Raw genomic sequence first — 14,082 nt, forward strand, 5'->3', positions numbered from 1 at the left:
AAAAATCCAATGACTCATACAGTATGACAAAATCATAAAGAATCTGCTAATTCTAGAGTATCTAAGTATGTAAAACCTTGAAATACTAAACTACCAAGTTTAGACCAGTTTTTGTTCAATTTATATTTCACCTTTCTCTTATAAATGTAGTTTAAAAGGAAATAATCACTAAAATTACATCCACATCTTAACTAATTGATGCTGTACAAAGTGCATGGTTGAATTCTGATAAAAGTGCAACCTACTTTATTATTATATTCATTCTTTACATGACAGATTTGGAGTGATTTTTAATTCTTTTTATATGACTTATCTTTTTTTTTAATTAATAGAATGATGATGCACCATGTGGATGGCATCTGACAATGGAAATAATCACGTGTCCCTCAGAATAAGGTTGACCTTCTCAGTAACATTGCAATAGATCATGATGATTCAAGTTGCTCCATTATACGTAAATGTAGAGGACAAGATGACTTTGTAACCCCAATTGCCTGGGAACAGTGCCAAAAAATGGATTTTGTGCTACATTAATGTAATGGAGACTCATTCTTGAATTGCACTTATCTTATATTGGATTTTTTTTTTTTTGCTAAAAAAGAAACTTACCATAACCTTGACTAGAGTCATTGTATGGAAAACCTGGAGATAAAGCAAAATTATGACTGTATGCATAGTTTACATATTATAGTATTTTTGAAATAAATAATGATATGAATAACAGTACAGATGTCATGAGACATTCAGTAATATTCACACATGCACACACCAAGTTTACATTATGCTCTTGTTAAACTATGCATTTTTTCTGGGCACTAAAGCCAGAAAATCAATAAGAACAAGAAGAAAATGAGGTCACTGCCTCCTTGAATACAGTCTACATTTGAGCAATCTACCCAATAAACCATTTATCAAAAAATGGCAGTTAATGTTAAGTACTACAATAAAGCCCAGCTGGTGCATTGTAAGAATGAGTGAGATGTTTAATATGAAATACATAGAGAAGGGGATATTATAGGTTGAATTTTTGTTTACCAATGAGTTCCAAGTAAGCTCTAACCTCTGACTTATAAAAGGAACATTATTAAAAAGAGTTTTTTTGGCACATGCAATCAAATCAGTAGATCTTTAGTGAGGTCTTTAGCTATAATACTACAATACAACTAGCATTTGAACAAAATACGAAATATAGACACAAAGACCCATGTTCACCATGGGAATACAGAAGCAGATTAGAGCAAATCATCTGTCAGTGAAGAAATTCTGGATACCATTGGAAACTAGAAGCAAATCCCAAGATAAATTCTCTTAGAACTCACAAGAGAAGCCCATACAACAGAAAAGTTGACTTTAGATCTCAAATCTCAAGAACTGTGAGAGAAAAATTATTTGTATTTTAAGCCACAGAGTTTGTAGTGTTTGTGACAGTAGCCATAGAAAAATAATATATGGTATCTAAATTAAGATGCCATTTACAACAGTAGACAACTCTATGAAGAATTGGAGAAAGTCATTTTTAAATAGAGGGTCAGATACTGCAAAAACTAGAATGCAAAAGCTAGAATGCAAAAACTACTGCAAAAGCTAGAATGAACTGTCCTGTACCACAGGAAAGAAAGATATAGTCTATTTCCACACTATGATTATAACAGGTCACAGAGGTCACTGCAGAAACGGATGCAAAATAGGTATGCAGTTATGACTATGAATGATTTTCATTCACATATTACATACTGGAGATGAAGAAGAATAAAGGAAATCTGATGACAGAAATTCCTGGGAACAGATTTTTTTTCAGTCTTGGAGAAGGAATCAACTACTGAATCAACTACTAAAGTAAAGATAGTTCCCATCAAATGAAAGACTATTTATAAATTCCTGAGGATCTACAAGAAAATGAAACATGACAAAAATGAAAAACATCATGGTGATGCAATTCAAGCAAATGAGGCTGAGAATGGAAGCAAGCATAAGAAAAATGAGCCTCAACTTAAGCATGCTGTCTTTTTTGTTGTTGTTCTTGTTCCTGCCTTAAAGCTGGTATGCCTTTAACTGTTAGAGACTGGGAGAATAAATATGGTAGAAATATAGATTAACAAATTAACAAACTATTCTCCTACTTTTACTGTGACATGATGCTACACAATATACTTTCATGTTTCTGCACTAATGCCTGATAGTTATTCTTATCACAAGAACAACTATGTCCTTTGACGAACATTTAAATCCCTACAGTTTCAGCATACTTCAATGTATGCCCTTTCATCCTGAAAAAGTTGCAAGTCAGTGTGCAGTGTGTCTTGGAAAATGTTCAATAACTTTTGAACCATGATAAATCTTGATTTCAAAATGGTAAAGAAATGATTAATATAGAGTCCAATTATGAGCTAATCGTTTTCACACAATATGATTTATCCTTTTCTTCCCAACTTCTCTTGTCTCTCTTTCTCTCTCTCTCTTTCTTTCTCTCTCTGTCTCTTTCTCTTGCTCTCTCTCTCTTGCTCTCGCTGCCTTGCTCTCTCTCCCTCTCTCATCAAGGTCAATATAAGTCAGTTTAGACCAATACTTGTGTCATTTTGTGTAATTAGTCAGATTTAGGTACACATTTTCTCACTCATGTGTGTCATAGATTTGATTATAAACTAAATTACAACATTAGCCATTAGCTACAACCAAGGAATGTGATGGAATTACAACTATAAATATACTGACAATGATTCACTTTTATCATTCTCAGCATATGGGATCAAGTTAGGTTCACTGGGGAATGACATGTGATATCCAAAGCAAATAATCTTCCTAGGATAGAAACTATTACTATATTAATAATTTTAATGTTTATGTAAGGTATTTAATTTAATATAGACTTACATAAATTATATATACACATATGAATGTTATTTTATAAGAAATTTCCAATTTTTATGAAAACATTTAGGGGCTATTTTACAAGTATATGTTAAAATACACTTTGAAATGTGGCAAAACAGGACTAAAACCTTTGCTTATAGAGTTTTGGTTGCAACTTAAATATATCATTGTTTGATATAATTATTAACAAATTGTTTAGTAAACCTCAAAATACTAAAAATATACGCTGTATTGTCATTTTTCCTGGGAGTTTGAATTAGGCCTTAGTACTTGGTCTAATTACTCACTAACAGAAAGAAGTAATAAAATATTTAGGATACTCAAAAAATAAAATATACAAGTAGCATCGGAGAACATAACAGAAAGAATAATGCTTGAGAACATAACAGAAATAATCAGTTAGCATACAAGGGACACACTGACATACTTGAGCTTATTATGGCATTGTGCACAGTAGTCAACTTACATAATCAACTGAAAAACATAGCAATGAGAGGATTAAAGAAAATGTGTTATAGATTTATTCAATGGATGATTATTCTGCTATGAAGAAAGTTGGAATCATGTTATTTTGAGGAAACAAATAGAAGAGAGATATCATTTATCATGTAAAGTAAAATAACCTAGACTCAGAGAAATATTCATGCTGCCTCTCCTATGTGGAATCTAGAGAAAAGATGACATAAAATTATAAAAGAAGTTGAAGAATGAGCAAGAGGATCATAGAGAGGGCTAAGAGGACTAAGAATGGAGAGTGGGGAACTGGATGTAGTAGCTCATATCTGTCATTCCTACTATACAAGAGGAGATGGATACAATCTCCTTTCAAGGCTAGCCACACAAAAATTCTCATTAGACCCCTATATCAAACCAATAAAAACTGGAAGTTATGGTATAAAGCTATCATTCCAACTATGGGAAGTGTATGTAGGCTCAAAGGCATGGCTCATGCAATAAAATGCCTGTCAAGCACAAGGTCGTGAGATCAAATCCCAATACAATCGAAACACAAAAAACAGAAAAGGAATTTGTGTGAATGCGATCAAAGTTTGCAAATGTTAGGATGAGACTCTTGTTTTAGCACAATTAATATGTGCTAATAAAATATGGATTTATAAGTTAGAACTTTTAATAAAAATGATTCAACATGCAAGTAACATGTAACATAATAGCAAGTAGCAAAAAGTAATACACTGAATTAATAATTCAGTTTTGCCTAACATAAATTCTTATATGCAAAATGCCCAGTTGGTCTGATGTACATTTTGAAAAATTATTAGTTAAATTTCCAGTGTTGAAAACATAAGCTGCCTAAATGGGTAAACAGGTGCAATTCATAAAATGTATTTCAATCAAGATATGTATGAAATTAAAATGCAAATTAGAACTCATTTACAAATAAATGACAATGACTTTCAAAATTCTGAGTCCATTTATACTTAGATATGATAGCAAATTCAGTTAAAGATATTTGTTTGAGAGGTTTTCTGCCAAATGAGAAAAAGCCACGGAGAATTTCTGTTGTGCATATAGCACCCTCCTTTTTCTGCAGTTCATCCAGGATTTGAGTTATAAATGGCTGCTGCAAATGTCAGCCAGAATTCTCCATATTAAGGAGAATGTTCAAGGGACTCCTGTGGGGGAAGGCGGATTTTGTTTTAATGAGTCAATCTCTCTTTCTATTTGGTGTGCTTTAGCCTCTCGTTTTGAGTCTTAATGGTTATTGCTGGAATGGTCTCACTTGGCACATTGCACTGAGATGGATTGCTATTTGCTCACAGGAAAAGTTTTGTAACTGACTAATTATGTAAGGCACTGCACTATTTCCCTCAGTTCAACAACCACAATCTGAATACAGATTTGTATGTATGTTGTATTTTGTAGCATTATTACTCTGAGCAAAAATAGATCACCTCTCAAAATAGAAACACCTCTAGAGAAAATACCTGTAAACACCCATCTATGTATTTCAGGAGATATTGTTAGTAAAAGAGATCTCATTATGTTGTTAATATTCCTTTAGTTCTTAAGAAATATAATTCATTGTTAAAATGTCTTTATTATAAAATTTGAATTAATATATTTCATTCTCTTTAATTAAAAAAGAAACAACAGGTTATATTGCTTAGAATCATGGAATTGTTAATCATATGTAATGAGACTTCTTTTTCTTGCAGTGTTATAGTTCAAACTCAGGAACCTGAGAATGCTGCAACAGGATTCTACTACTGAGCTACACACAGTTTGAGAGGAGACTTAAAAGGGAATATTAATTAAATAGAAGCTGAAAATGATACTTTCAATATATACAGTAGTTCTAATAACTTTCTAGAAGGAAAGAAGAGAAAGATGGAAGAGAGTGAGGGAGAAAGGAAATAAGGGGGGAGGAAGAAAGAAAAGAAGGAAGGGAAAAGAAGGAGGAACAACTAATGCATGCAAAAATAAAATAATTCAGTTTATGTCATTCCAACTATGAAAAATGATGATATGGATAATGAAATTATTTGCATTGCTTTAACCTCCTATTCCTTATCTGTTGAGCAAGTATACAATTATTGGAAAGAAAACAATGAAAAATATGTTCATACAGTAAGGAGTTGATGTTTGCAGTCTTTTAGCTTCCTTCTATGAACTTCAACCTACTTCCAAATAGCATTTCCATCTCTTTTCCACTTTCAGTGGAACAGATTAGCAGTAACCCAGGATACAGATAGACGTTACTTAACAAGTCACTTTTTTTTTCCAGTTTTCTCAATGTAATTTCTTGAAGATATCAGTTAAATTGGGCCTCTGACATCTGCAACATTTTAAAACTAAAAGCATGTGTTAGCTATCACTTTAAGTGAGTGCTGTTTGGCTTTGACTTTACAAGTACTGTGATCTTTTTAAAGTCAGGTGCTCCTTCTATTTACCTTTTCATCTTCTATTTAGGGTGCACTGAAATTCATGAACATGAACTTATTTATTAATGAAAGCAGGCAGTATTAACAAACATGCAGAATATGTATTAACTAATTATACAGGATAATTATATTTGAGAAAGAGTATCTTAACATTAAACATAGTTTTATTATTCTAGAAAAGGTGATGTAGCAGTATTAAGATTCAATGACTTGTAATTTAGTGGAAAACAGGTACAAATATTGATATAATAAATTGAAGTCATCAACTCCCTAAGTTTCTCCTTAGAATTCTGGTAAAATTTTGACCCAAGTAAATTTGTCTTAATGCTTTTATTAAATTCTATTTTAATTTCATTATGTTTTGAAACATGTTCCATTAGTGAAGATTCTGTTGATAATACTGTTGACTTTATTCTTTCAACAAAAGTCTGGTAGTTCTTAAGAATCTAACAGGAGAAGTGAAAGGTCAATAAAATCCACATGACGGTTGGAAATGTAAACTATCAGCCACTAATACATCATTAAAATTTGTTTTTCCAGTTATTCAATTGCAATGTATGCTTTTCAGTGAACAAAACATGTTTCATTTGTTTTGAACCTGAAGAATCTCTTATCAGTAAAGTATAAGAATTTTAATCCATGATTATAGGGCATCTATTGCAGATATACAGAATCTCTAGTATCTTTCAATCATTAGCTCTGTTCAACTATGTTTTATGTTGCTGAGTGATTACAAGACTACCAAATACTGTGCATTGCTTTTAAGTTCACAACATTGAGCTGTGGCTGATGTTTTGTTTTGATTTTTCTCACTCTTTTTTCTAAAGGGCTACTGTGGAACAAGGGTACTTCTCCTTGCTTCAAAGTTTTGGATATTTTCTGAGGGAGGTACCCATTTTTAACATGTATTCATAAGTGGGTCAATGTTTAATACAAGATAGGAATGAGAGACCAAGTTAAAAAAAATTAAAAATAACAGCAAGAGAAAGAAGCAAAGGTTGGAGGGAGGAAAAAACAGAGGGAGTAAGATGGAGAAGTTAGAAAGGACTCAAAAGAAAAGAGCTTTCAGGAGTATTTGACTTCAATTCTCAAGGAAAAGCACTCCACATTCATGAAGAATTATATGAGGATTTTTCAAAGCTCCATATTTCAGTATTTTGAATTTGGTGAAATTATTTAAACTTCTAAACTTATTTCAGTAATTTCTAATGTAATTTTTCAAAAAATATAAAATCTCCTTTCCTATGTCATGGACTTTCATGATAAGCAAATTAATTAATTCATGTGCAAAACTAACTGAACTGCCTTTCAGCCATCACTGAGCTGATAGATGCTATTTATTATCATTATAAATGGTTATGTAATCCAAAAATGAATGCAATGGTGATGTGCTCCCAATTAGCAAAACTTTGTATTTCTTTGATATGAAAAATGAGTAAATACTTACAGAAAAAACATAGATGATGTCTAAATTCTAGTTTCAACATTGCTTGTTTATTGAGTTTCAAACATAGATGTTCAAGTAGAGAAATAGGGCTTCCATGCAATAATGATTTTAGTTTACTTTGGCAGATAATTACAATGAACATGCAAACATACTATAATCAATGTAAGAAAAGTTACAACTGAAGTACATTGAAGGGAAAATTGACAAATATTTGTATTAGGAAGTGATGTTTCTGAGGTAATTTTCAAGAATGGGTATCTTTTTCATAGAGACATTAGAAGAGACACATAGACTACTGGAGCAGTGAACAATTAGCTGAAAATGATTAGACATGAATGACAATACAGAATGCTGTCTACTTTGTGAATTTGACACTATCATAAGTAGTGTCAAATAAATGGCAAGAACTAGATAAATGACACTGTTTTAGTTCCATTAAAATGATAATTCTGACCATATATGGTATAAACCAATTGCTCAATTCATGGGGAGGGAAATGTTGAGGGGGGAGACAGAGGAAAAATGAGGGAGGAGGCAACAAGTTAGATAAGAAATGTACATACCACCTTACTTAGGAAACTGTAACCCCTCTGTACATCACTTCGACAATAAAGAAAAGAAAAAAAAGTATTTTAAGTGACTTTCTACATAATGTTCCACTTTCATTATTTGGACTTTTCCCATTGTATTGGAGTAGATCTATATCCAATGAATCTTTATACAAAGTATTGTGCAGTAAAAAATGTATATTTCGGAATAATCTTGCTAATGGGTATCCATTAGCTATTGAAATTACAAGTTGAAAATCTCAAATGAGCAATAATTAAACAGGATAATATTTTGTACAACATAGCTGATAAAACCAGTTTAGCATAATATTGATTAACATTATGTCATAAAATGTCTTTTCTTGGATGGCTTCATTATGCAAAGATAAAATGGAAATTATTTCTGAGAGTATAATTAACTGGACTCTGACTTGAAATACTGCAATTGAAATATTTCAAATTTGAACATAAAAGAAATATATCACATGACAATGTTTAGGTAGTTTACAGCAGTTATTAGGGGGAAATACATGGTTAAAATACTTAACAACTTGGAGAAGAGAGGATTGGCAAATCAATGATTTATTTTTGTATTGTAAGAAGCTGACTCAAGAGTGCTTTAAGTCCAAACAACTAAAAAGCTAGGAAATGTTGTATTTCCACTTCTCAATATATTTAATTCAATACATTTCCTGATATATTTTGCTGTTTATTGGCCCATGGTTAATTTAGTAATTTGTTGATTAGTATCTGAACATTGTAAAATATTCTAGCTACATTAATATAGGCTTGCAATTTAATTTTGCTGTGGTAAAAGTATTTTATGAGACTTGAATATTTGCAATTCTATTCTATTGCAATTTATTTTATGATCCAGCATATGAATTCATCTTACTGAATATTTATTGTAAGGACAGCAATTTTGAGATGTAGCATACTGTACTTCCAATTTAACAAAATGAAAATAGTGTTATTCAGATGATCTATATGATTTCTTTTTCTTTCTAGCCACCTGCATTATTTCGAGATATTTGATATCATGTTTTGATAAGAGAAAATTCATGAAAAACGATACAGGCAACTAGGAAATTATGATCAAATAATATTCATGAAATAAAAATGCAAACAAAATTTTATGAATATTCACATGGTAGATCAGGAGAAAAGAGAAAATAAAGTCCATCAAATGAGCAATCATATAATTATAAACATCACAGAAAATGAGCCTAAATAAAAGGAATATTTTTTATCAATTTCAACAAATAATTTAAGATGAAGTAAAAATATTCCTAGCAGAATCAGTTATGCAAGTCTGTGAAAAATATTAAATAAAATATCTGAGTATCTATGAATATGATTGATTTCCTTGTTAGAAGTTTCCTCGTCAAAACCTGGAGCATCATGTTATATTTTGAGTAATAGCAATTTAAAAATATAGCATAGTCAAGTGTGTTGGCAAGTCTGGACTTCATAGCAAGATCTTGTAAAAAAAGAAGAAAGAAAGAAAGAAAGAAAGAAAGAAAGAAAGAAAGAAAGAAAGAAAGAAAGAAAGAAAGAAAGAAAGAGAAAGAAAGAAAGAAAGAAAGAAAGAAAGAAAGAAAGAAAGAAAGAAAAAAAGAAAGAAAGAAAGGAAGAAAGAGAGAAAGAAAGAGAAAAGAGAGAGAGAAAGAAAGAAAAAAGGGAGAGAGAAAGAGAGAAAGAGAAAGAGAAAGAAAGAGAAAGAGAGGAAGGAAGGAAGGAAGGAAGGAAGGAAGGAAGGAAGGAAGGAAGGAAGGAAGGAAGGAAGGAAGGAAGGAAAGAAAAGTAAAAAGTTTAGAAAAGCTTTCAACCTCTCAACATGAATAAAGAAATCTACTTATTAAGGTCATATTTCCCAAGTAAGAAGCAGCAACTTATTTTACATATTTTTAGGCATATGTTTTACTGTAATTAATTGAGAGTTAAAAAATCTCCATATAGATAATTTTCATGTTCGTGAGAATATTTAGGGAAATGAATGCAGGTCTTAGGACAATGTCTTCCAAATTCAGCATGCACAGGCATACTGCACCTGGGACTCTGTAGAGATGCAAATTCTTAGCATCCATTCATGGAATATTGAACTGGGAATTCAGGGATTGAGACCTAGTAAGTTGTATTTTATGAAGCTGTCCAAAGCGATACAATAAACACTTAAGTTGCAAAGCTACTGGATGTAAGATATTTTAATGACTTTCTGTCAGGAACCTAAATGCTAAATGTTGTCAATGATACTGAACATGATATTGCTGCATTAACATTTACTGAGTAATGTGCTAAAACGTTAAAAATAAAAAGGTAGATAAAAATCACCTGTTAACCTCAAACTGAAGTAATTGCTATAGCAAAAGTTCACCATATTTCCAGCTGAATGAAGTATTCAGTATTAGACAAGTGTCTGAAATTTTTCCATATAAAATAAATTAGATATAATATAATCTGCCTGAAAGATAATTCAACTCGGTCTCTGAAGAGTTACTTGATCATTGAAGATTTGTAAAGTTAAATGATTCAGTTAAAATATTAATGCTTAAAATATGCCTTCCTTGGATTGTGAACTGTTTTGAACACTTTGTAGGAATGACTGGTGACGTAGGTTTGGATTTTCACACTCAGTGAATAGATACAATAGAAGCTACTATTCAAAGAAGTTACATGAAGAATTCTAACACCTTATTGAAATTCCAAACTCACAGAATTATTCTTGGGTATTTTTTGTGTGTTATGAATTTATGAAGTTTAATTGAAGCTCTAAAATGCCCAAGTATAAACAGCTGTATTAATTAAAATTCTGTCATGACAGACTAGCATCATTGGAACCAAAATGCTCCTGAGATAATTATAGTGTATTTTTCAAGTCTGAGCATTTCTAAGATTTCTTTGTTTCCAGTTAGTAAGATTTATCTTGTCTTCTTATTATTTCTTTTCAATAAATCTTACATTGTTGTCAGTTTCCTAAGAGAGTAATTTAAATACTTCATTTAGTCCTCCAAAACTTAGTCACTATAAATAAAATTGTTCTCACTTTTGTTTTTAGCAACATACATTAGATTTACAAGAGAGGATTTCATTGTAACATTTCAATTCGTGCATTCAGTGTGTGCCAATCAATTCTGAATCCCTCTTTCTTACCTAATTTTTCCTTCTTTTCTTCCTTCCTTCCTTCTTTCCTCCCTTTCTTATACAATTCTAAGAGATTATATTTGACTAATTTCAAACTTGCCAGCAATCTTTTCTACAATATCTCATCCTCTTCCACACTCTACATTGATTTATGATCTTTCTTATGGCAATAAAATAATTTTTAAAGTCTTGCAATAAACATACTCTGAGCAACAGAAAAATATTACAGAAATTGGTATAACATAGGCAAGATGTTTCTGACATTTTTAGTGTACCAGCCCAAACTCTCATTTAAATATTTGTAAATATCCTGTAGTAACTGAATTGGCAGTAACATCTTAATTTTATGTGTAAAGTAGCAAGAAATAAAGACTGAAGTAAAAAAAATATGTTATAAATTGTGCTTGAAAATATTTAACCTTAAAATTAAAAGTCTGAAAATCCAAACTATACAAAAAATAAAGAAACATATTATCAATGTCTCTGGACAAACAAGCTACAATAATAAATACACCAAAATAGGAGAGAATAAAAGTTTATTCCTTTTTCAAGTCTGATGTAGTTGATCAAATAGCAGCTCTCTTTTATGAAATGAGTCAGACATCCAGGCTCTGCATATGTGTGTGTGTGTGTGTATGTGTGTGTCTGTGTGTATATACACTATCCTTGAGCCGCTTTGCTCAAAGCTCTACCCATGAGCCACAGTTCCTTTTCCTAGCTTTTTGGTGGTTAACTGGAGACAAGAGTCTCATGGACTTTCCAGTCCAGGCTGGCTTTGAACCACAATCCTCAGATCTTAGCCTCTTCAGTAGCTAGGCTTACAGGAACAATTGACCAACATCTGATAGAAGTAAAGGTTCTTTGAGTCACTTGGTGATCTCATCCTACAGGCCTAGGGTGGGCCTGTGATTACAGGAATCTAATATTAAGTGAAGTGAGTCAGACCCAAAGACACATAGACTCTATATTTTCCCTCATTGGTAATAATTAGTATGTATCTAGGCTACTCCTAACAGTAATCACAATAACTCAATGACTATGTACATAGTATCACATAAGATGATGCTAAGCGAAATAAACTCCAATATATGGAAACAAGTGATTTTTTTATTGTTGTTGTTATTTTTAATGTACTATGTGAAATCATTTCTTTTTGCTTCTGCTTACTTTCCCTATGATTTAGCCCCTGTGGTACTATATTTGATTTTGGTACCCTGGGTATTGTATAAATGTTTATCTGAATTAGAGAAGGGAAGGGGGACATCAAAATGGTGAGACAAAGGAAAAAGGTGAACCAATGCAACAGGGATACTTACAAGACAATATGTTGTAAACTAACTTGGGGGGAAGAGGGAAGATGGGAGAAAAATGAAGGAGGAGGTAACAAATATGACAAGAAATGTACTCACTACCTTACGTATGTACCTCTACATCATCTGTCCATCACCTTGACAGTAAAATTATTTTTTTTAAAAAAATAGAGGTAGTTTGTATAGGGACATTCTTGCCATATTTGCTGTTGAGATAACACCCATATCCTTTCTTCCACTGTCTAGAATCATGCAAAGAGCTTCATAGTATGGTGGAAAATTAAAACAAAATAGCTATGTTCTGAAGATGAGAAAAGTATGGGTTTGTTTTGTCTTGTTTATTCTGCAGAGAAGGTCTTACCATGTAGAACAGCCTAACCTTGAACTAGTCCTCCATTTGCTTCAACCAGCCACATGATGGAGTTATTGATAAACCACACCACGCTCAGCTGGGAAACCACTGGATTTTTGCAACACTTGACAGTCTCTGCTACAGTCACTTTCAAGTAATTTAAAGCATGGCTAAATCAATACTTTTCAGAAAGGCTAATTTATAGAGGCAAACCAAAGTTCCATGATTTCATTCCCCATCCCCTCCACACCCACCCCAGTGTAACTAATGGGATTACTGAAATGAAAATAAAGAGAAGTTACGCAAAGAAATCACAAATCATAATCTTGAAATGCAGGCCTGTATGTCTATGAGATTGCTGTGATTTTTATGATACTGAGGTCTTTTGAATAAAGGAACATGTATTTGTTGGACCTTCAAATTCAAATTCAGATCAAATCACATCAGTGGGACACAATTATTTTCTCTATGAATCCAATTATCTCTTTTAGATAGAAACATGCTACTTTCAAAAAAATTTGTAAGCTCTAGGTTCAAACTTTCCAAACATACAATCTTAGTGAAAGCTGCTTACTAATTTTATAGCTTACTAATTGTGTGACTTTGGGCAAGTTTTTTAATCCTTTTCAGATCTAATCTCATTTTGAAAGGGCAGTGTTTCTGCTTTGAAGATTTTGAGGATTACCAGAGATAATGCTTGACAACTCTGTGACCCAGAAGAAACAAATTATAAATAGTAACTATTATTTTTGAGTTTCTATCTCTAGTTCTGATCTCTCTCCTGAATTTGTGTCTTATTTTCCAAATGTCTTACTAGCTACTTTAATCTTTTCTTACTTCATGTTCCAATAAATAAAATATTCCTTCCAAATTTAAATCAGAGAAGTAGATTCTACTATTTTGAAAACTAAATCTTTAGTACTTACCTCTGCTTCCAAAACAATGTCACAACTAGAGCCTCATTATATCTCATGATCAATGGCAAAAAAGCATATATTACTTCATCATAGTTAGGAAGTTTCTGAAACATTGCTTTTGAAAGTTTAATTTGCAGTCTGAAAGCATCTTGTAACCTAAGTGACATGGGAAATATTACTTTTTTGTTTATTTTTTATTTCTTTTTTTAAAACATACCCATACCATCTTCTCCCTTTTCCAAGATTTCACTAACAAATGATGTTTACAGACAGATATACACACATGGAACACACATACACAATGCACACATAGGTTTTACAGCACACAAAAATGAATTTCAGCAACAGACCCTCTTTTGGAATTCTAGCAGCAAATGACATTTTGCCCAATATTTTAGAAGCATGTGGTCAGTTTTGCTAGCAAAGAAAAATTTTCAGGTTACCAAATGAAGAAATCATATTTTGATAAATTGAATCTTCTCAAGTGGGATGCCATGGTTATGGGAGAGGGGACAGGAGGACACAAACACACTAACAGAGAACACTTGGTATTATGGGGTTCAACAGAGGGGATTCCTCATCCCTCCAAGAGT

Source organism: Perognathus longimembris, chromosome 3 (genome assembly GCF_023159225.1).
Source record: "Perognathus longimembris pacificus isolate PPM17 chromosome 3, ASM2315922v1, whole genome shotgun sequence".
In the NCBI taxonomy this organism is placed as follows: Eukaryota; Metazoa; Chordata; class Mammalia; order Rodentia; family Heteromyidae; genus Perognathus; species Perognathus longimembris.